General features: G+C 39.1%; 1 protein-coding gene across 7 annotated transcripts in view; it reads left to right on the forward strand.

Annotated features, from left to right (window-relative positions):
• ATP2B1 (ATPase plasma membrane Ca2+ transporting 1) overlaps positions 1 to 23,987 on the forward strand; it is a 121,147-nt gene that overhangs the window by 18,366 nt on the left and 78,794 nt on the right. For 2 of the 7 annotated variants that reach the window (XM_082740363.1, XM_082740366.1), the window contains exons 2-3: positions 4,387 to 4,476; positions 13,326 to 13,519. The exons of the other annotated variants lie outside the window; for them this stretch is intronic. The gene's annotated coding sequence lies outside the window, so the exon portion shown is untranslated. The remainder of the gene's footprint in view (positions 1 to 4,386; positions 4,477 to 13,325; positions 13,520 to 23,987) is intronic. 7 annotated transcript variants of the gene reach the window in all.

Below are 23,987 nucleotides of genomic sequence, written 5' to 3' on the forward strand. Positions count from 1 at the left end.
ATAAATACTTTTAGGCTATATATATTCTGATTCATATTTTCATATATTAGTTATTTTATGGGCATACTGAATAGTAAGCAGCATAAAGGGCAGAGTCTGGATTTATTAGATGTTCAGTAAATGCTTATGAGAAAAGAATCCAAATACTCAGAAGAGTTCATAACTGGAATTCCTATCCGTTTCATGCTTACATTATAGAAGGTCAAGTAGTCAATATGAATTGAATGCAAAAAGTGAATTCTGGGTGTGTCATTGGATCAGTACAAAATGCAGTGTAGAGTATCACAGCTTCTGTGTTTATATCTACAATGGCATTTAGTATTTAGAAAACAGTTGCTTAACTTCTGTGTACATAACACAGTGTACACTAAGGAGGAAGGGTAGGAGATGAAGATGAGGTTCAAAAGAAGTTATCTCCTTAACTGGTTTATGAAAAGCTAGGTAAGATAGATGTATTTAAGTACAAAGATAGCAGAGTTAATAGGTAGGGATTAGAATTATGTTGTGTCAAGCGTAGTTTCAGGTAGCACACTGGGTATTGGAGTCCATTTTGGTTAAAGTAAGTAGCCCCTGTCCTATATAAATGGAAGTTTATTGTCTTTCAATCTTATTTATTGTAAGTAGTGATGCTAAATGAGCAAGATTTAGGATTAAACGCTTTCATGAACTTGAGTAGCCCAGATCTTGACCTCTGACTTCTGATCTTTGTAGGTCACGTCCCTGTTCCGCAGTTTGTAATAGTTGTGCAAAAACTTGGGTCTGTCTTCAGATATTTTATAATCTAAAAGATTTGATAGGCTTTAGCTGTTCCTTTATAGGTCACTCAGTTATCCTCAGTCATGAAGAATAACGTGAAGTGAAACATCAGTGGTCAGATGAAAGAAAGTGCTAGAAGTTCATCCTCTGGTACAATAAACAGATAAAAATGACCTTCTCTGAGGCTCTTCTTCTACTTGGGTTAGATGCTTGCTAAAGATTTTGACATGATGATATCTGTAAGAAGGTGGGTGCCTTTGGGGGCTTACTATCAGAGCTTCTTAGTCGGTCACAGTATGGTCCTTGTTTTCTTCTCCTTATTTGGAAGAACAGTGTTCTTACAGGTTGTTAGACTTTTTTTTAAACACATCTGACTTAGTATTCTTCATATGACTAACTTGATAGAATGATCTTGCATACACTGTGTGAGTTTTGCCTCCTTATTTTGACATCTTTCAGTGGTTTCCAGGTAGGTGGAGCATTTTGTTTTTGTTTAAATATTGTAAAAGCAAGTATTATCACAACTTGTAATACCTAGCAAATGAAATTGCTAGGTAACATTTATTTCAGTCTGTTGAATTTATACCTCAAATATTAATATTTTTCTCTCTTGGCAAATAGAGCATATGGAATAAAACGTAACATTTCTTTTATTCAGGTACCCCAGTTATATAATTTTTATCATCAGTTCTTTATTGGATCATGTACATTAAGAGGAAGAATGAGCTAAATTTATGCTTTTCCAAAGATATTTGGAATGTATTTTTAAAGGGGGTCTCATTTAGAAACTTGATTGCTTCTTTAAATTGGAGCAGAAATTTTCTCATTAAATAAATATTGAGATTAAGTTCTAATTAATGAGAGTTTTATACCATTTTAGAAAGGCATTCTCTGTGGCAGTATCTTTATAGGAAAATCATGATATTAGTATTACGTAGGTGAGGAAGGGACTAGGTGATCAGATAGCCACTTTCTTGACCTCATTGCCTAATATGTTCAAAGAGGCTAAAACATAAATGACCCCAGAGGATATAATGTTAAAGTAATTATGGGTATATGGTAGAGACACGTTTATGTTTTTATTTGGGTGTCCAGTTGTTTTCTCTTAGTATATGGGTGGCCACTGTAGTGGCACTGGCTGTCCAGTTAGCTGATGTAAATTTGCTACATGGATCTACATGCTCACACACATCACACACGGGGAACATGAAACCCTTCCCAGTCATATAGTGCTTCATGTTGGGATTGTGCATTTACATACTATGCACCAGTGTAGACGAAGTAAAGCTCCTGGAAATGGTCTGTACCTGGAGAGTGTTCTTGGGCTGGTTCAGTTGTTTATGAGTGTGATTGGTTAGCTCGTGTTCCTTTATTACATGTTGGTAGTAATTAATAAAGACTGTATTCAGTGAAGCACTGTTTTTGCTAAAATTTCCTTTTAGGAGATTATTTGGAAGGTTTAATTATGTGCTCCATTACATTGGATAAAAGAGGAACTACAGTTGTGATTTTTATACCTTAACTACAAACTAAAAGTGAATGTGCTCAAAAGCGTATTTGTTATCTAGCATTCAGCAGGAGGATAGGGGACAAGAGAAAGGGCTCTGGTAAAGAGGAGACCAAAGTCAACCTGGGATGGATTGTAGATATTGGAAATAGGACCATTTTGTACTCAGAAATAGACTTCTAACAGCTTAAGCTGGTATAGGCTTCTGGTTTATCTTCTCACGGGAGTTAAGGTATAAAATAGTCCTTCTTATCTAAAAAGGGTGAAAGAAAGATTGAGTTGAAAAGGGAGTTTTACAGATGCTTAAGGGAATTTCAGAGAGTTTTCTTTTAACAGTGTCCGGTGTTTTCAGTTCATACTTGGAGAGAAAAAGCATTAAAATTAAATATTGCTTGAAGTAAAAGGGAATATATTAGTCTTGTAGGGCTGCTATAACAAAATGCCGATGACTTAAAAAAAAAAAGGATATTTTTTTTAACCCATCAAAATTCTGGATGCTGGAAGACCAAGATCAAGGTGTTGGCAGGTTTGGTTTTCTCCTGAGGCCTCGTTTCTTAGTTTGTAGATAGTTGACTTGCTGTTTCCTCTTGTGGGTTTTTCTCTGTGCTCACATCCCTGGTGTCTGTTCCTCTGATAAGGACACCAGTCCTGTTGGAATAGGTTCCCACCTTTGTGACCTCATTTAATCTTAATTACCTCTTTAAAAGCCCTATCTCCAAAGACTGTCACACTGGGGGTTAGTGATTCAAGGTAATGAATTTGGAGGAGGCACAATTCCATCCATAACAGGGAACACACAAATAAATTGACAGTAACGTGTTCCTTTGTTGAAGAGGAATGGTTGTCAGACTTAGCATGTGTCAGAATCACCTGGAAAGCCGGTTCAAATACATTGCTCTTCCTCCCCCCACCAGGATTTCTGATTTAATAGGTCTGGAGTGGTCTGAGAATTTGCATGTCTACAGGCTCTTAGGGATGCTGATGATGCTGGTCTGGGGACCATAGTTTGAGAATTTGTGATGTCTTATCCTCCGTTCGGATTGAGAGGAATTGTGAAAGAATGCCCCTGAGATAGAAGGAGCCACCTTGGGGATGGGAATGATGAGATGCGGCTGCAGTGGGAAATGGAAGACCAGTGAGAATGATGAAGAAACTGTGGGTTTTGCTTATCTGCTATTCTGTTTACTCTCGATTCAGTGAATTAAAGAGATGGTGTTTGATTGGAGGTTGAAAGCAAGTACTTCTGTTGTCTCTTATGGCAGGAAAACGGACTTCAGACTAAGTAAGGAATTCAGTTCCTGGAATATTTATCATCTCCTTCAAATCTTTGTTGAAATGTCACCCTCTTTATGTGGCCTTCCCTACCTACTAAATTGTGTCTACGAATTTGGAAGACGATCTCAAGAGAAGAGGGCAGACACTAGAATGAAAAATCTAAATTGGGTCGAGTGGTACCTGAAGCTTGGAATTTAGTGTTCACTGTGTTGAAACAGACTTTTGGGTTAAAGTCTAGGCAGTACATAAAATTAAGCTATGCTTCAAAAGTTCATTTTTGTTGGTATGGAACTTGAAACAAATTTTCCCACAGAAATGGGATTATAAACAGTTGATCAACAGAATTCTGAAATGAAAGCTCAGTTGCTAGTACTACTAGCCTGCGATCTGGACGTGCCTACTACATTATTATAGGGTAGCAGGCAAGAGGGAAAGAGAGGGAGAGGCACCAAGTTACCTTCTCCTATCCAATTTCAAATGGACCAACAGAAGATTAAGCTTTAGAGAGTGAACAGGAGTTCTTTTGTCAAGTGCTACAAAATAACCAACATTTCTCTTAAAAAGTGCTCTCCTCTTGGCATTGCTGATTTTTACTGGATAACAAGATAACAAGTCATATTATAGTCTTATATGAATGATCAGTGTTTCCCTCATGCTTCAAGATTCTTGTATTGTAAGAAGTGTATAAGCTCATACATGTTATTGGTGTGTGTGTGTGCACATGTTTCATATATATGAATATATATATATAAAATTGTGAATTCGTCCTGATCGCTCCCTTCCAGTCCATACTACGTCATTCTTCTTTGCCTTACCCCCATTCCATTTTTTGGTCTCTCTTTCCACAGGGAGAACTCTCCCGTGGTGCACATGATATAATTTGAGAACTTCTGTCTTCATACTGCTGTGATAAACACAAGTACTAAGACAAGTTTAAGGTTTGTTGATACTCCCTTCCCCTGCACCCAGACTCTAAGGCTGTATAGTAAAAATAAAACTGTGTCTAAAAGTTACTTGAATTAGGTTCTCCCCCACCCCTGTCAGTGTGGCCATTTTACTCCTTTAAACGACAGTGGGTGCTCCTTCACTTACGTTTCCAGTTTTATCTCCTCCCCAACCCTTTTTGTTTCAATTTTAAAATTTTGAATATGTAGAGCATTAGTATGCTTTCAGAAGTCAAAACTACACATAAAAATGTATACTCGGGGCACTTGTGTGGCTCAGTTGGTTAACCGTCTGCCTTCGGTTCAGGTCATGATCCTGGGGTCTTGGGATCAAGCCCCGCATTTGGCTCCCTGCTCAGCAAGGAGTTTGCTTCTCTCTCTCCTGCTGCTCCTCCCACTGCTCATGTGCTCTGTCTCTCTCAAATAAGTAAATAAAATCTTAAAAAAAAAATGTGCACTCAGAATTCTCTTTTTCTTTCAGCAGTCCCCCCCTCCTTTGTGCAAGTAACTAATTTTCTTGTTTTTTGGTGTATTCTGTTTCTTTTCCCCAAAATAAACAGACTTACGTATGTTTTCTTATTTCTTCTTCTTTAATACAAAACATGGTGTATGTTTGTGCTCTGCTTTTTTCCCCCGCTTGATGTATCTTGCAGATCCCTCCATGTTGGCTGGCAGAACTCTTCCTCTTTTTTTTTTTTTAAATAGCTGCATGATTCTCTGCTGTATGTACTCTTCTCTATGCAACCACTCCCCTGTGTTTGAACATTGAGGTAGTTTCCAGCATTTTGAAGTTATAAATAGTGCCGCAGTGAATAGAGATCTGTGCATATGTGTTTTCCTGTCTTTAAGGTATATCTTCAAAGTAAACTCCCGGAAGCAAGATTGCTGAGATGAAGGGTAAATAATAGTATTTTTATTAGCTGTTATCAGATTTCTTTCCATAGGGATGTGCTATGTTCTGCTTATTTATTACTGTTTAACAAACCCACACCAAACCTAATTGCATAGAACAGTCCTTTTTATTACAGTCCTAGATTCTAGATGAAAAATTTGGGCAGAGGAGAGCAGGGTATCTTGGCTTTTCTGCACATGGAGGTTGCACTGGGTGGGGGTGGGGTGGGGGGTCTGTCATCACTGGGTGATAGGGTGGGACTGTGAGTATATGGCAGCCTCTTTACTCAGCCCGGACTGAGGTGGCTGAGGTTGGGCTCAGTTCAGACTGTCAGCCAGCACGTGCACATGTGGTCTGTCACAAGTGCGGCTGTAGCTTCTTCACAGAATGGGCAGCCTGGGTTGTCTGAGGGTCTGTCAGGAGAGTGAGCATTTCCGGAGAGCCACAGGAGCTATGTGCCCTTGTATGACTTAGCTTGGTGTCCAGAGGTGTCACTTTGGTGGTATTCTTGGCGGGAGCATCCCCAGAGTCTGCCCTGTTCAAGGGTAGGAATGCAGACCCCACTTCTCCAAGGGACTAGTGTCAAAAATTTGGAGTTGTGGGGCGCCTGGGTGGCTCAGTGGGTTGAGCCTCTGCCTTCGGCTTGGGTCATGATCCCAGGGTCATGGGATCGAGCCCCGCATCAGGCTCTCTGCTCAGGGAGGGCCTGCTTCCTTTCTCTGTCAAATGAATAAATGAAATCTTTAAAAAAAAAAAAAATTTGCAGTTGTGTTTTAGAACTGCCCCACGACCTTCTGCATACACTGCAATGAATTCATTGTTTCCCGGGACCCTGCCTAAAAAGTGTTATTTCCCAGGTTTTGAATTTTTGTGAATATGTTTGATAAAAGATGGTATTTCACTAGAGTTTTCATTTGCATTTCTCTTATAGGTGACGTTTCCCTGTTTTTAACGGGCTCTTTTTATATTTTTGGGAACTGTCTGACTTTTGCTCATTTTTCTATAGGAATTTTTTTTTCCCACTTAAAGCATTTCTTTTTAATTGGGGAAATAGCTCTTTGTGACGTTGCAGATACTTTCTTCATGTTTATTATTTATGTTTTGACTTTGCTTAAGTTGTGTTTGCCATGTAGAAGTTTAATTTTGTGGTCATATTTATTGTTTTTTAATGCCTCTGAATTTTAAGTCATAGTCAGGAAACTTTTTACATTCCAATTATGGAGGGATTCACTTGAGTTTTCTTCTAGTTCTATTTAGTTTTATGTCTTTGATCCATTTGGAGTTCATATGGTATTAGGGATGAATAGATAAAACTTTACATTTGTCTAACTGTCCAGTTGTCCTGACACTATTTATAAAACATCTCATCTTGGCTTTCCCTCCCTGTCAAGTAATCTGAGTTACTACCATTATTATATACTAATTTCAGTGTGTAGTTAGTTTCTGGACTTTCTCTTCTAGTCCTTTGTGTTTTTCATGTATCAGTACCTCGCTCTTTTTATTCATAGAGGCTTTACAGTACGTTTTAATATCTGGTAGAGTTAATCTCCCTATCATAGTTCTTCCTTTAGTGGGGTTTCCTGATTATTCTTGTGTGTTTATTTTAGCATTTAACTTTAGCATCAGTTTGTCTAGTTCCAGAAAAGAGCTTGTTTTTATTTGGATCACATTGCATTACACATTGATTCAGGGAAAACGGAAATCTTGATAACATTGAGATGTCCTAATCATGACTAAGGGATGTCTTTCTAGTTCAGGTCTATATTGCCTTCAGGAGTGTTTTTACAGGATTTTTTTAAAATGTAGATTTTGAACATTTCTTAAGTTTATTTGTAAGTATTTTCAATCTTTTTTGGTTGCTGTTGTAATGGGGTTTGCATCTGCTACTTGGTTATTAGTTATGTATGTGGAAGGCATTAATTTTAACCCTTATTCATTTATTTCATTGTTAAGTTAGGGGGTTTTTCTAGTTTTTTGTTGTTGTTGTTTTTGTAAGATTTCTTTATTTGAGAGAGAGAAAGCAAGTGGGAGAGAGAGAGAGTGACCATAAGCAGGGGAAGGATTAGGGGTAGCGGGGAGCCTGAAACGGGGCTCGATTCCAGGACACTGAGGTCATGACCTGAGTCTAAGGCAGACACTTAACTGACTGAGCCACCCAGGTGCCCCATTAAGTTAGTTTTCATTGATTCTCAGTTCTGGAGTCTAGGGTCTTCCAGATGTATTATCATGTCATGTATAGAGATTGTTTTATTTTTCATTTCCCATTCTTTGATTATTTTGTCTAATTCATTGGCTGATACCTTCAAAATAATGTTAAATAGTAATGGATTAGTGGGCATTTGTTTTTGACCATATACTGAATGACTCTAGTATTTTCCCATCAATTTACTGACCTTAGAATCTGTATACATCATGATCATGGTAAGTATGCATTTGTTTCTGCTTGCTATTAGCTTTTCTAATATTGGAGTATTCTTGCATTCCTCGTATAAGTATCATTTTATCATGGTGTATTTTTTTCCCTTAATATGTGGTGTTGGAGTCTGAAGAAGTCCTAAATAAAATAACTATTACCAGGGGTGCCTGAGTGGCTCAGTTGGTTAACTATGTGACTCTGGATTTTGTCTCCGGTCATGATCGTCAGGGTCATGAGATAGAGTCGTGCACTGGTCTCTGTGCTGGGCAAGGAGCCTGCTTAAGCTCTCTCTCCCTCTCCTTCTGCCCCTCCTCCCTGTGTATGCACCCACTCTCTTTCTCAAAAAAAAAAAAAAAAAAAAAAAAAAATTTGTAAGTGATACTAGTGTGTGATCTTATTCTGTCTTCATTAGGTTTAGGCATCAGTGTTATACTTGCTTCATAAGAAACTTGGAAGTTTTATTTTCTAGGCTCTGAAACAGTTTATGTAGTCTTGGGATGCTGATCTCCAAAAGTTTAGTGGGATTGCTCTGTGAAACCCTCTGGACCTGGTTCTGTTTTGTGCTTTTTTTTTTTTTTTTTTTTTTTTTTTTTTTTTTTTTTGCTGTGGTCAGTTTTGGTAGGTTGTGTTTTCTTGAGGAAGTAGCCATTTCATCTAGGTTTTTAGATTTATTTACATAGAAGGTCTCAGTCTTTTTTTTTTTTTTTTTTTTGAATTTTTTTCTGCACAAAGTAGTTTCCTTTGTTGTCATTTAGTGTATTTGTATATTCTCTCTACTTCGTCAGCATGTGTAACACATACATTCTATTATTTTAACCATGTTCTTCTTACCTTTGTCTTTATTCCACAGTTAAGTCTCTTGAATGCTCACCGTTAATTCTTTTGCTTATGCTCCTTCTGTTATCTCTTGGATCAAGTTCCATCTTCCAGTAAATTTTTTAGTAAAGGCATGTGTATATAGTATTCCTGGGTTCTTCTACAGTTGAAATTGTTTTTTTTCCTTTTGTAGACTTAATATTTGAAGGAAACGTTGGCTCCTATATTGTTAAATTTCTTGAAAATATTTTTTAGTTTTTTGTTCTTTTATTTGAAGTCTAATTTTATTACTTTTAAAGTAATTTGATATTTCCCCCTACCCCTGAGGATTTTTTTCACTTTGTCTTTAAACTTAAGTATTTTTACTGAGACATGTGTTGAAGTAGATTGTTTTGGGTTATGTTTCCCAGATATACATCGATTGCTTTCTGTATGCTTAATTTCCAGAAAGATTTTTTGGGTTATAATTTTAAGTATTTTTCTCCTTTGTTTTCGTAAATGACTCCAGTTATACAGTGTTGGACCTCTTGCACGTATTATGTTTCAGACACTTTCTTTGAATCTTTTTATTCATTCATCTCATTTTCATTACTTTATTTTCCTTCCTTCCATGTCTCTTGTTAGATTTTCATTCACATCCATTCTTCATCAGACATTTTGTAATTTGTTGTTCATTTCAAAAAAATTTTCTTTTTTTTCCCTCTTATTCCATCTCTGAGCTTCATCAGTTCTCATTGCATTTCTTCCTGGATTTTTGTTTCATTTCTGTTTTTAGTTTTTGTGTTTTAGGTTGGAGGTAATATTTGTTTTTAATATCTCCAAATACTTGCTTGAGGGTATTTAACTCAATTTGAAGTACTGCTTTACAGTTTTCTATTATTTCATGGTTTTTTGGTGTGTGTTGTCATTGTTGTTTTGTGGAGTGAATGTTTGTCAGCTGAAATGTTGTGATTTGCATTTTTTGTTTCCCTTCTCTGGTAGCTTTGTATGGAATTGGTTTGATTTTTTTCCCCCCCTTTCTATTCCTAGGCATTTTGTGGACATCTTAGTTTGTGAATGCCTTCAAGTCAAAGAAGGGAAGTTTTGGGTTTTTTTCTTTTCCTTTGTTTTTGTTTTAATGGATGATGGCAGTAGTGAAGAAATTGGGTGGGAATTTGTATGTATTTTTCTCTGGTTTTTGCAGGATCCTTAATTTTCCCTTCTTTTCCTTCATTGCCACATCTCCCATGACGCACCTCCCTTCTCTGTTTCTCTGCTTTCCTTGAGCCTGCATTTCCATTGCTGGTCCCATTCAGTCTCCTCCTAGGTAGCTGATGATATCAAACTTTCTTTTACTCTGGGTGATTTTTGTTTTCTGTGCTTCATCTGTGTCCTCTGGTCCCTTCTCTTTTTCATTGCGCCTCTTAAGCGTCTCCTCTCCTGTGTGGTGTAGCCATAGTTTGCAAGGCACTGGGAGCTCTGTTTGATTTGGTGTTTATTTCTTTACTTCGTAGGTAATTCAGAGTTTGTGGTATTCTGTCTCCTAGTAATGCTGAGGGTTATGTGTGGTTTTATTTGCACTCTGTGATTTTGGTATTTTGAGAGAGAGAGTGAGTTTGGTATTGAGGCTGCTACCATTATCCTCCTGACTTAGACATTCTAGAGGAGCTTTTTAAAGTTGAGATTCTTGGGCCTGGAGACTGATTCTCCGGGTATGGAGTGAGGCCTAGGTCTCTGTATTTATACTGAAGTTCTTTAGATTATTTGGTTACACATCGAGTTTTGGGAACCGCTTGCCTTTGACCACAGATCAACAAAAGTGTTCTGTAAAAGGGTCAGATGTGAAATATTTTAAACTTTCGAGTGCATGACCAGTCTTTATGGAATTTTTTTTTCCTTTTTGTCTTAAATCCCTTAAACCTATTTTTTAAAAAGTACAGTTCTTAGCCTTGGCCTTTGCAAAAACAGGCTGTAGGCAATTTAGGCTGACTCCAGTTAAAGAACAAAATGCCCTCCTCTGAGCTTGGTTTGAAGGTTCCCATAGTGTTTACTTTTCTCTGAGAGCCTGAAACAAGGATTTGTTGTTGTTGTTGTTGTTGTTGTTGTTGTTGTTGTTCTAATGGTGTAAGCAGCTTTGGATCTACTTAGGAGTGTAAACCAAGGCAGGGGTGGAAGTAGCCTTGTGCAGTGGGAAGTGTCAGTGTGGGTGGTGCTGGGTAGCTGCTTTAGCAAGGGAAGAACTTGATACATCATCCCCGTAAAACACCTGATTTGACAGACTACTGTACTTTGATCGCTGCCTTGTGTATTCACCACAGCACGTGTGCAAATACGTGAATGAGGCACCTTTGAAGAATATGTAAAGTGCAGATGTTTTCTTCCAGAGTTGTTCGAATTTTAAGAATTTATGCCAAAATTATTTTGACTTTTTGCACTGCTGATACTGAGCTTTTCTGGCAGGATACAGGTTCAGTCACTTCTTAAGGCAATCCTTGATTTGTGTTAGTAAGACAGACACAAAATAGCTTCCTATTTCCCGTGTCCGGAGGGCATGCTCTGAGTCCTAGAGCTGTTATATTGTCTTAAATGGATTGGAGAAGGTGCAAGAAATCTTACTGTATCTTCAGCACTTCTGATTCCCTAGCAGTACTTTTAAACAGGCTTTGATGTGTAAGACTCACGGCGGGAGCAGAGATCATTCTGGAGGGTAAATAATATGAATGCCAGCATAGAGGTAAGGAGGAGTAAGGCTTAATTAGCAGGCTCATTATTCATTGAGCCATTTCTTCATGTCAGTCACTGACAGGCTCTTTTTCCACTCGCTAGAAGAAAACATGAAATGGAGGTCAAACGGCCACTTTTTTTAAAAAAATGGCTTTTTTAAACCTCGAGAGTCACATCATTTAATCCTGTGTTCCATGAAGGGATTGATTTCCATTGTAGAATCACTTTGCTTTGAAACATGGGGTTTAAAAAAAAAAAAAGGCACTCCTGTTAGTCACCTTTATTTTTGGTCACAAGTCACCCTATTTACCTACATTATTCACTGATGAAGTCTTTCACATAAACTCTTACTTTGTGTGGGAAGGTGGGGCAGTTAGTAGGTTAGTATTTTTGCCTGGTGCAATGGCCTTAACTCCTCACTGTTTCACAGATGTTCTACTTCTACTTCCTCACCTAATGAGAAAAAAATGGATCAAACTAGTGAAAAGTTTCATTACCTCTCCCTGTACCAGGGTCCACTTTTTGAAGATGCAAAAGTAATCTCAAAACACATATCAAAGCATAGCTCATTGTAATTAATGATCAGACTCTTTGCCATGGCCTGCAGGCCCCTCGCTCAGTACCTGGCCCTTTCCAACTCTCCCAGCTTATCCGCCAGGGTGTCTGCTTCGTACTCTGTCCACGAGTACGAAGGAGGGAAGGAGCAGAGATCATTCTGGAGGGTAAATAATATGATTGCCAGTATAGAGGTGAGGAGGAGTAAGGCTTTCCCTCTGTCTCTCTTGGGCAGTTCAGCCTGGTTCCTACCTCCAGACCTTCCTGTTCCTCCATCACGGATGTTCTCCCTCCTCACTCCTCACTGAATTGAAGCTGCTTTGTCATGGTTGGGGACATTCTCAGATACCATTTGCTACCCACATGAAAGTAGTGCCCCTTCTTTGCACACTTTCTTTAGGTCTTGTCATTCTCAGAAGACCGAGGAGACCCAGAATTGCTAGAATTCAAGGTTCATTAGGACAGGAACGTGGCCCTATACACTACTGATTTCTGGGTTCCTAAAATACTGCCTGGCACTCAGTAAGCACTCATTTGGAGGAATGAATGGAAGTTATACCAGTCTGTGTAATTTTCATTTCAATTGTAATGTTTCATTATTGATAGGAACAGCAGTGTAACGCCCCCACCCCGCTCCACTTCTCTCAGTGAAGGGCTAATTCAGCGGGAAGTGTCACCTCTTACCTACGGCATCTCTGATCCATGGGTTGTAGAAGTAAAGTTTTTTTTAAAGGAAGATTTCAGCGTAAGGATAAGTACATAATAGTTTCTCTGTAACTATAACTAGGAAAGTTGTTTTCTAATCAGTTACCTTTTTAAAATAAATTTTTAATATTCAGTCCTCTGAATTAGGTAATGAAGAGTTGCATTTACCTGTACTTTTCTTTGATTGCCAGAAAACATGAAGATGGCTCTTGTCTTTTAAATAGTATGGTTTGTGTGCTTTCCCCTAAGAGTGTCTGTATTTAGATTTCTTTAGAAATGACACCGTGAAGTTTCCTTGACTCTTGACCCACACAAAGAGGGAGCTCTTCTGGTGCTGAAGCAGCCCAGTGTCCCATGAATATATGACCGGGTGTTCTAAAACTGGCTGTTTCTTCAGTATCAAAGACCTCTTCAGGCAAATAATGCTTTTCCTCAGTTGGTTTCTCCAGGAAATGTTGAAGGTCCACTGCTGCCTTCACTCCTTACTTAATGTAATGGTAACCAGGCTGGGTTAGGTTGAATTTATAGTGAACTAAAACCTTAAGGTTTTTGTTTTGTTTTAAGATTTCTCTGTTCTGTATCTGTATGTGGCTTTTCTCCCCCTGAAGAAGTCTAAGCACAGGCTCTAACATTTATACACTCTGACCTTGTTTCCCTTTTGTGCCCCGCACACAGCCTGTGTAGTCTTCCATCTAGTATGAGATCTTGCCTAGCTGTGGCATTTGAAAATTGTGTGTCTTTTATATTTTCATTTAGGTTTTTGATGGAAAAACAGGGAACGGGATGAACATATAATTTACTTGATAGTCTACTCCTGGTGAAATTATGAATAGCCACATCTGACTTTCTGATAGAGAAGAAGAAACGAGCACTGGTGCAGTGTGGTACCAGGAGAGATAAGCAAGTACAAAAAGAATGGAAGGAATCGCTTCATGTATTTTCAAGGAAGTGTAAGTAATATTCCTTCCAGTACAGTTTTCCTTTGAAGATAGTAGAGGAAGTACGTTTGTTCTGTGGCATTTTCAGTCTTAAAATGAGTACGACGTAAGTTTCGTTACATTCTCGGTCCTGCATTCTTCCATTTAAGATACGGTGAATCAGATATTGCCCTTAGTGAGTTAGGAGGAGAATATTTGAAGGGCAAATTAATCTCAGTTGGAAACGATTTCTTAAAATGTTCATTAGTGTGCTAGAAAGATTTGGGGAGGGTATAATCACTGCCTCCCACTTCCCAGCACACAATTGAAATTAAACTCCTGTGGATAAATCACTCAAAACAGCTGGGCTCTGCATAGGAGTATCTCAGAAGCGGGGCCCTGAATCCATGAAAAATACAAGGTGTTTAATATCCTGTGGGGTCTGTATTCAGTATCATTGGGCAGTGATAACGAAAGCTTCTGTCTGCTGGTTCTTGTATTGCCTTCCTGGTCTATTGGGTGTATGAAGTAGTTGTTACTATTCAAAATGGTGAAATACTTTCCCGACTAGTGCTGTGATTGGGAGGTTTGGTGTGGTTTGGTGGTGATGGCCGCGGCGGTGGCGTTTGGTTTAGAGAGCGTTGCTTCTGAGTATTTCTTTGATCCATAATGGATACTGGTTCTTGCAGAGTTTTCTTCTAAGGAGAGATCATTATTCAAAACCGTAAAATACAAAGCAAAGCAAAAACACATCGCTTTGGTTTCTGTTCTATAATAATAATAATTAAAAATGACTACTGTGTAAATCTGGGGATTATAATTGTTTTAAAAATATGAATTTAGAAGGGTAATTACCGTAAACATGTTTTATGTGAATGTGGCAACAGGTATGAAAATGAATAAGTTGCATCTGTTTGCCACTTTTATACTTCTGGTCAAGTAAATATGGTGTCCTAGATAAGACTTGGTGTTCCCCGAACTTTGTGTACCACTTTGTTACTCTTTTAATGGAAATCGTATCTACAAAACAGCCAAGTAGAAACACTCTTCTCAACTTAAAGATTGAAGTATAATAAATGCTTATTTTTCAGATCTTTTCCAGGACATTGTAATTTTTAAATGAGTGTCCCAAGTCATACGCAGTTACAGCTGATGCTGACACACATAGTCTGAGGAAGTAGATCACCAGTACTTGTGCCCACCATAAGTTGTGTAGACCGTGTCTATATTTCTTTTGCTGTGCATCTGTGCGTCTCAGGTGAATTCAGGAACTATTTGTTGTTGAGAGTCAATGGAATACCTTTGGTTTTAGCCTTTTTTCCCCTGTACTTTCTAGAATCTCCTGAGAGCTCCCGCAGTGGGAGGGGGGAGACGGGGAGGTTCTCCATCCTTGCACTTCTCTCTCTAGCCCCAGTACCCACCCACAGCTTGGATTTCGTGTTTTACATGCTAGCCACCCACAAGCAATGGGTTAGCTGCCTTAGAAGTCAACAGCTATTAATGAACCCCCTCCCCACAGTGAAGAAACCTTTTGATGACGGTAAATCTCTGAGGTTGTAAAAATAACTCTTTCAGCCTATATAGATTTAAGTGTTCTTAAAGTAACATTTTCTGAGAGCCTTTTATCATTTGTAAGATAATTATACCTAAAATTGAATCCTGGCTGGGGCGCCTGGGTAGCTCAGTGGGTTGGGGCCTCTGTCTTCAGCTCGGGTCGTGGTCCCAGGGTCCTGGGATCGAGCCCCGCGTCGGGCTCTCTGCTTGGCGAGGAGTCTGCTTCCCTTCCTCCCTCTATGCCTGCCTCTCTGCCTGCTTGTGGTCTCTGTCTGTCAAATAAATAAATAAATCTTTAAAAAAAAAAATTTAAATCCTGGCTAGTTAGAGCTTCTGAGGTAAAAGTAGTATCCTCCCCCCGGAAGATAACATAGTATACCTACCACTAGAATCGTAATGGAGTCTGGGCAATCTAGAAGCGGCTCTTTTTTTCCTTACCTGTTTGTGATATTGGTAATCAGTGGTTGGATCATGTGAAATACTTTGATGATCATGAACTTGTGGTGGCCACTTTTCTGCAGTGTGGTAAAAAGTACTGCATTGCTTCAGTTATAAATTACCTAACAGTGGTTGGTGTATCAAGTGAGTATTTGCGTGCTTTTCCTAGCATGATAGTTAAATAGTACTCTGTTCATTCAGTGGACCTTTAAGTGTCTGCCTTGTGCCAGACGACACTCTGTTCTGCAGGTAAAAGGTGCGTGTACTTCTTCGAAGGCTCATTGTTAATATAGCAATAACACAAATATTCTCCAAGTTCAAAATAACATCTTTAAAAGAGTGAGTTCCTAGTCATGCTACTTTCAGAATAAAAGTATGTCATTCTTCAGAATAGATGGTTGGATATTTTGATTTTGAAGGAGATAAATTGGCATTTTTAGGTAATAGTATTCCCTGTATACTGTTACATACATCTCTTACTTGTGAAAAGTGAGAGCATAAGCCTAATTGCTGGAACAAATTGAGGTTTTCCTCTTCTTGGTAGGTAATCTGGACATTACCTTTCCTTTTTTAGCCTGTTTTTATATTTTTGTAACATAGTATAAGTTTTTTATGAGCTTCAGTGAATATTGATTATAATGAAAATTCCTGATTTGTTAAACATAGGATCCTTCAGAATTAAAATTCCCAGAGAATCTTAATGATCTCTAGTTGTTTGTGCTGCATTTTTGAGTGGGTGAACATCTCAGGAGAAGTTAGGTACCGTGCCTCCATGGATATACACAGATCGGGTAGAGTGGTGAGAAGCAAACCACACTGGCTGAGTGTGAATTCCACCTTTGTTATACAAATTACTTAATCTGCTTCAGTTTACTCAACTGAAAAATGGAAAGTAATAATTACCAGTCTCATAGGACCACATAGTAAACCAAAACACTGTGAAAGTATTAGTTATTGTTATTATCTTCATGATAATCATTCAGCTTCATGTAAAATTGATAGCACAATGTTCTCTATATAGTAAACATTCAAAATTGCGTGCTTTTTCTTTTACATTTGGCAGTAAGCCAAAGAGGTAATACTTTGAAGTGTTTTTGCTGTCAGATACACTTTCAAAGTATTTGGTTTTAATGCTACCTGTGGCCAAAGGTTCCCTCCCACCCTTGACCATCCATCCTTGTCTTCCTCCAAATCCTGTATGTTTATTTTGCATTTTCTGGCCAGTTCTGAATGTTTATAATGAGGCATGCAGTTCCGAGCCCTGTATAAGCTTAATGCCCATTTTTTTTTCCCCTCCTTCCTACAAATTATGAATAACCAAAGGTGAGAAAAGAATCAAATGATGTATATTCACTACATTTATGATTATATAATTGTACAGTTATAGTTTCATATATATCTCCTCCAGAAGAATGTGTTCTGCGGAGAAAGGGATGATTCTGTCTTGTTTGCTATCACTCAGATACACCCTGAATGAGGAAGCAGTGTTTGAATGTCTGTTCTTTGAATGCCAATCCCAGCAAGGTCACTAGGCCCACTGAGGAGTTATGCAGTGTATACAGAGAGCTAGAAAAACCCACCTTTGAGTGCTTGAATAAATGAGAAACTAGGTATAGGCTGTTCCCTATCCTGTACTTCCTAGTTCTATCTTGAAGGACGTGGAGACCCAGTGCTGGATATGACACCCACTCCGCCCCCATTATTACTCATGCCATAGTCACACTATTGGCATTTTTTATGTGTGTCATTTAAAAGTTCCCAATCATTTATACTAAGCGAAATAAGTCAGAGAAAGATAAATACCCTATGATATCACTCCTATGTGAAATTTAAGAAACAAACAAATGAGCAAATGAGAGGGAAAAAAAAAGGCAAACCAAGAAACAGACTCTTAACACTAGAGAAGAAACCAATGGTTACCCGAGGGGAGGCGGGAGGAGGACGGGTGGAATAGGTGTGGGATTAAGGAGCGCACTTGTGATGAGCACCTGGTGTTGTGTGGAAGGGTTTAAATCACGATATTCTACATCTAAACTGATATACACTGTATGCTAATTGGAATTTAAATAGAAGCTTTAATAAAAAAGTTCCCAATCATGGCTGATATGCATAAGGCCAGTTCTGCCCTTAATCATGGAGATGGCTTTCCTTAAGCTTTGAATTAAAATTCACCATAATAAAGAACAATTCCAACCAACTTTTAGGGAGAAATTTTGGATGCTTGTGAAAGATGTGTTATGCAGGATGTTAGACTCATTCTTTTTTAAGGCTGGCATGAGGATGCCAACCTTAAGGGGTTGATAGCAACATATCTGATATTTATTTCTAGACATGATCTATAACTCTTATGTATGACAGAGTCTGCAATTCAGTGTTATAGAGGGAATAGGAAGGATAAATATGGTAAGATTTGGAAGGAAAAAATTTAGCTCCTGATTGGATATTGGGGAGAGTGAGAATTAGGGGTGCTTTTGAGCTTAAGTGGTTGACACTTTGAAACAGGAAAGAACAGAACAGTGTTTCCTAAAGTATTCTGTGAAACACTGGTTCCAGGAGATATTAATAGGTGCTCCATGGAAAAAAAGAGTAGTTAAAAATAAGTTCAGGAAATGCTACATATAATATTTCCCTCTTGTAAATTCACTAATATGCAAGGCTATGAAAAGTCTCACTAGAGAAACCTATGTAGTGTGTTGACCTTTTCACATCATAGCTATTAACCTACTATAAATTAGCCTTGCCTAAGACACCAGTTCGGAAGAGGCTGGGTCTAGAGGAATTTGGTGTTTGGTAATAGGAATGGAGCTTTGAGGTTTGAGCTTGAGGTTAGAACTAAAAATTAAATTACCATCAAGGTTTTGGAGATGAGAGAGAAATGAGACTTGAAAGTATAGCTTCATAGGCACACTGAGTAGAAGCAGGAGACAAAACTTGGAAAAGAAAATACTAATAACCATTTGTAACCCTGATCCCTAAAACTGTTATATCCCATGAGGGTCTTTCCGACAAAGTCACAACTGTTCCATATGTCACGTGTATACAAATACCATACTAGAGTCTGTATAATCCATAGTAGTCAGATAATGAGGACACAGGCAGTGTTTGTATTACAGATCTACAGTCATAAATGTGAGTGCTGGTGAGATCAGAGTAGCAGAGCCTAGACTTGGATGGGTGCAGAAGCAGAAGGTGAACAGCAGGGCAGAGCAGAAGGAATACCCAGAGATAAAGTAGGGGGGAGAGAAAACTAGAAATTGATAGGCAGTCACAGGTGTTAGATAAGAAAGGAATAAGATCATAACGACTCCATTTATACATAAGAAAATGAGCCTAAGGAACGAGAGAAGTGATTTGCTCAGGATTAAATGTTAACAGCAGAGTCAGGATTAGAATCTTGTCCCTTCCTTGTTGCCTTTTTGTATTCTAGAGATTTCAGAAAGGAAGAGACTATTAATGATGGTGTTGAGGTATCTCCTCTCCCAGGATAATGAGGATTGACTGTCCTCCAAAGGGCCCTCCCAGGATGGGGATTGTATTAGCTCTTAGTAGTTTTACCATGGCAAAGAGTCTGAGATTTTCAGGCTTTGAAACCCAGTTTATCTAAACTGTAATAACTGAATTTGGGTTCAGACTCATATTATCAAGGCTCATGAGATTGATATAAAAATCACAATGTCAATTTATTTAATTTATAGTAAAGCAAAACCAGACCTGCCTTGGCAAGCAGATTCCCAGAGTCCTGGCTAGCACGTTCCCTTCCCTATAGATTTACCACGTGGGAAGCCACATTTTAATTAGAAGGTTGCTTGGTGAGGATATAGGCACCACAAGTAGTGTATAGTGTGTTTGGAATGTTGAACGGAGTCAGGCTTTTCTTAACCTCTTACAGACCAGTTACTTCCTCTGGCAGTTGGCGTCAGTAATAGTATATTGTCTGGAGGGTGTTGGGAGGATTAGGTAGAGTTATACTGTAAATTGCTTAGCTTAGTACCTGGCATGGGTGTTCTACTCTTGATAACTAATATCAATGTTATAATTCTTCACAGGATACAAATACTATTGAAATTTCATTGTGGCTTAAAATACTCTGTCCTAAACAGTGCTTAATGAGAAAGGCCACATTTTGTTTTTCTGTTCTAGTGATGTTCTGTGCCTGTGTTTTCCTGGTTGACCAGTCCATTTCTGAATGTTACGTGTTTTTGTTTTTTGTTTTTTCCCTCCATGAAGTTAAATGGACTTGTTCTGTCCAGCTGTGTCAGATCTTGAGTTCTAGGTTCCATTTTGCTCTTTTTAGGATGCTTGATGTGGGTGCTCCGCTCGATCGCCATATGAAACTGCTGATACTCTACTGGTTTTCATCTGTAAAAGTAGCAGTCTCATATGGCTTAATCTAATCTACTAGTTTTAAAATTTAATTCCTCCCAGATGGTCGAAACAGTTCCTATGATGAGAGGCAAAGTCTGTTGACAATGCATGAAGCCTTTCCTTTCAATGCAAAGGGCTGTACCATTATGCTCCTTTTCTGGTGATGAAGTTCTGAGAAACTTCCATTATTTTATGTGTGCTTGTGTCTTTTGTATAGTGTGCTGTTTTTCCTCTTTATATTTAGGTTCTGTCTTTTTTTTCTTTTTTCCTGCTCAGGCCAGCACTGAAGGTATGAGAATGAACATTTGTACTTGATTGATAGTTTTCATAGTGCATTTTAAAATTAAAGTTATTAAGATTATTAAATCAGTGTTTGCTGCTCAATATACATTTTGTTCATGATATATCCTAGATCATAGGTATTAATTTTTAAAAACTGTTCCTAGTTTTGGTTAAGGACATTGTGGGTCAGTATCAGAGTTGGCAAATTCCTTGTTAACTGGAATTTTAATATAATGCTGATTGATCAAAGTCAGAGTGCCTAACAGTTGAAGAGAAATTCTTCAGTATTATATTTTTAAATAACATCCTAAGCATTTAGGAAAGAAAGTAAAGAGAAATTCTTCAGTATTATATATATATTTTTAAAGATTTTTATTTATTTATTTGATAGAGAGAGATCACAAGTATGCAAAGAGGCAGGCAAAGAGAGGGGGGAAGCAGGCTCTCCGCTGAGCAGAGAGCCCGATGTGGGGCTCGATCCCAGGATCCCGAGATCATGACCTGAGCCGAAGGCAGAGGCTTAAACTACTGAGCCACCCAGGCGCCCCAGTATTATATTTTTAAATAACATCCTAAGCATTTAGGAAAGAAAGTAATCTGTAGGTTACTCTGACAAATTAGCTAATTTTCTCCTCTTATTTTCTGGTTCATGTCTATTTATTTAGTGTGTGAATTCTGCATGGTTATAATAATTGGATAGATGTGTATTTTTGTGTTTCTCCATGAATATTGTGTCACAGAGAGTTTTCTAGGCTGGTGTTTAATTTTCTTAATTGTTACTTTTAAGTCTCTAAGAATATTCAACAGTTAATCATCTAATTTTAATTGTAAGAAAACCTTTTCCTCTCTGGCATGTCCCTCTCCTATTTTTAAAAATAGACTAAATCTAATTTGTAGATCAGCTGTTACAAAATTCTGGATATGTGATACAGCCCTCTTGCTTTTTAATTCTTAAATACCGTTAGATGTCATTAAATGTAAGGAAATCACATTGAAATATTGAATTAAATGTCTCTGTTCATTTAACAGATGTGTACTATGTATCTTCTGTATTGGTGGGCTAACTTAAATATTGAATAATATGTGCTGAATATGACAGTTTATTGGAAACTAATTTAAAATCTCCTACTGCTAATTATAACAAATAGTTAGAGTTTATTGAGTGTTTACTATTAAGTGCCAGGCACTAAGACACAGGGATGATTTTAAGATATTTCATGTATTAATTCATTTAAACCTCTAATAAATGAAGAGGGTAGATGGTGTTATTCCCATTTTACAAATGAGGAAGCTGAAACACTGGGTAAATTGCCCGAGGTCAATCAGCAAATACAGGAAAGTGCTGGAATGAACATCTTAGACGTTGTGGCCCTGCTAAATAGTTACTGTTCAGTGGTGATCTGGGCATCCACTTGAGTGCTGGCGGGAGTCTCTGTTTCTCTGGAGTGGACATCCCCATTTGCAGGCACCCACATGGGCCTTACTGAAGGACCACTCTTTTCAGTGCATTGCCACACATGCTCCAGTGTAGTTTCCATGACAAGGTGCTGTTGCTGTAGTGTCGTTATCAGGAGACAGAGAAATGAGCAAACCATCCTGCCCTCAGAGCTGACTGTTCAGTCAGAAGGAAAGCCATGCACACAGGAAATTGTGATAGTACACACTGAATGCTGTAGTATCTGAAAAAGACTACAGATGCAGAGAGAAAGAGACTAATTCCATGTAATGGGATCCCAGCAGAGAGGGCATTTTAACTGTTCCTTGAAGGAGAGGTTCATAGAAAGGCAAAAGAAAGAGGCCAGCTTTTCTTAGGCAAAATTCATTAGGGAAAATGACAGTTAGAGACTGCTATTTGAAACTTGTCCAAAGCAAAAAGGAGGTAGGGAGTCTGAGAGCAGTATGGCAACAAATGGGTGAGACAAGTTTGCAGATTTGGTACAGGACATCCAAGCAGAAGCTGTCCCCATCCACGCCTCCTCTGTTGAAGACCTCTGCAGAAGGGAGATGCTCATAGACTAGACTCCGCCTGGGATCTTTCACTGTCTTGAAAGTACTCCTTCCATCTAGTCTCCTCCTTTGTTCGTTCCTTCATTTTACTTTTTGCAAATGCTACAAAAGGAAATTATACATGTTTCCCACCCCAGCCCCCTTCTGCCTCAATTTAGAACAGTGAAGCCTTTCTTGAGGCCACATACCCCTTTAACACGTTATCCTTTGTGTATTCACCAAATCTCTTGTGTTGCTCTCTCTGTAACACTTAATTCTGTTACTTACATGCTTGTCTTTATCCCTCATTTAGTCGGTAAACTCCTTGAAGAAAAGGTCTTGGACTTAGGGCTTACTGAGACATGTTTGGAACTAACAGGAACTCCACAGAGAAGAACAGGTTTGGGACAGACTGTGATAAGTTTAATATTGGTGGTTGAGTTTGTGCTCTAAGATACTCTGATAGAGATATCTGTTAACAGTTGAAAACATAGGCCTAGAGCTTGATCAAGGCCTTAGATGTAGGTCATCATGTGGTATCACTGCCAAGAGGGAAGAGAGGTCTGCAGATAGATCCCGGCATGATAACCTCACTTAGGGCATAGTAGTGATTTTAAAAAGTCAAGGAAGGGCACCTGGGGGCAGCCCTAGTGGGACCTTTGTTTTGGGGCAGGGACTGGTGGGAACATAGGAGCTGACTTAGTGAAGAGCATGGCCCATCACCCTGCACCCGTGGTCAGGAAACTCCCCTGGAAAGTCAGAGAATCTGGTTTTCACACCCAGACAGATCTCTCCCCTAACTGCCTGAGGCAGCTGTGGCTCCCAGCTGACCTTCACTCCCAGAGTTCAGAAGGCCCAGGGCGCCTCCATTTCAGCAGAGAGAAAGAAATCAAGGAACAATGACTAGAAGGAATGAGAAGAGAGGAAAGGGAACTGAGGCACAGAAAGAGGTTAATGTACTCTGCCCCCAATCACAGCAAGTTGTAGTGAGAGGAGCCCCTATAAGTGAGCCCAGTCCTGGACCAGGGCTCAGAAGAGACCGTTGAGGACACGGCTCTTGAGAGGACAGCTGTCCTCAGGCCAGGAGGAGGGCCCTCCCTCCACCAGGAGCCAAATTGCTGGCACCTTGATCTTGGACTTCCAAGGCTCCAGAATTGTGAGAAATCAATTTCTGTTGCTTAAGCCATCCAGTCTGTGGTATTTTGTTCTGGCAGCAGGAATGGCCTTTTTCTTCCTTCTCAACTAATCACAGTCTCTGAGAATTTCCCACCCAAGTTTGGTCCAGTTCTGGTCTACAGTCATTCCCTGGGTGTGTCATCCGAGCCCCAGGTCTGTTTGGGATGCTAGGTATCCAGAAGTGCTCACCCAGTTCCCGCCGGGAAGAGTCATCTCCTGGTGAGACAACAGGCAGGTTGGTAACAAGGTTGTCACACGGGGTGGGCTTAGATGAGCCTTCTGGGTCTGTGAGTGCCCTGCCCACAGCCTTGTCAGGTAAAACTGGTCACAGGGAGGAGTACTCTCTCCCAAATTGCTGTGGGTTGAGCCTCCTGTAGCCTGAAACATCACCCTGCCATCATGGTCCCATCTCCTGGCATTGGCCTTATGGCCAGACTTAAACCAGCAGTAGATGAGGAGATCTGGCCTAATATTTCTGCACAGAAAAGACTGATCATTCAACCAGCCATTAAAAAAAAAAAAAAAAAAAAAGAGGGGGGAATGTGGGCTGAGATTTCTGGGAGGCCTTAAGAGGACAGAGTAAGCGACAGAAGGGAGAGAGTCAAGAATACTAGCAAATGACACAAAAGCGTATGTAGGTGGATGAGGGCTGAGAAGCAGCCAGAGATCAGTCACCACAGGCAGCCAGCTCAGGACTGTT

This window comes from Mustela nivalis (assembly GCF_964662115.1).
Source record: "Mustela nivalis genome assembly, chromosome: 7".
NCBI lineage: Eukaryota > Metazoa > Chordata > Mammalia > Carnivora > Mustelidae > Mustela > Mustela nivalis.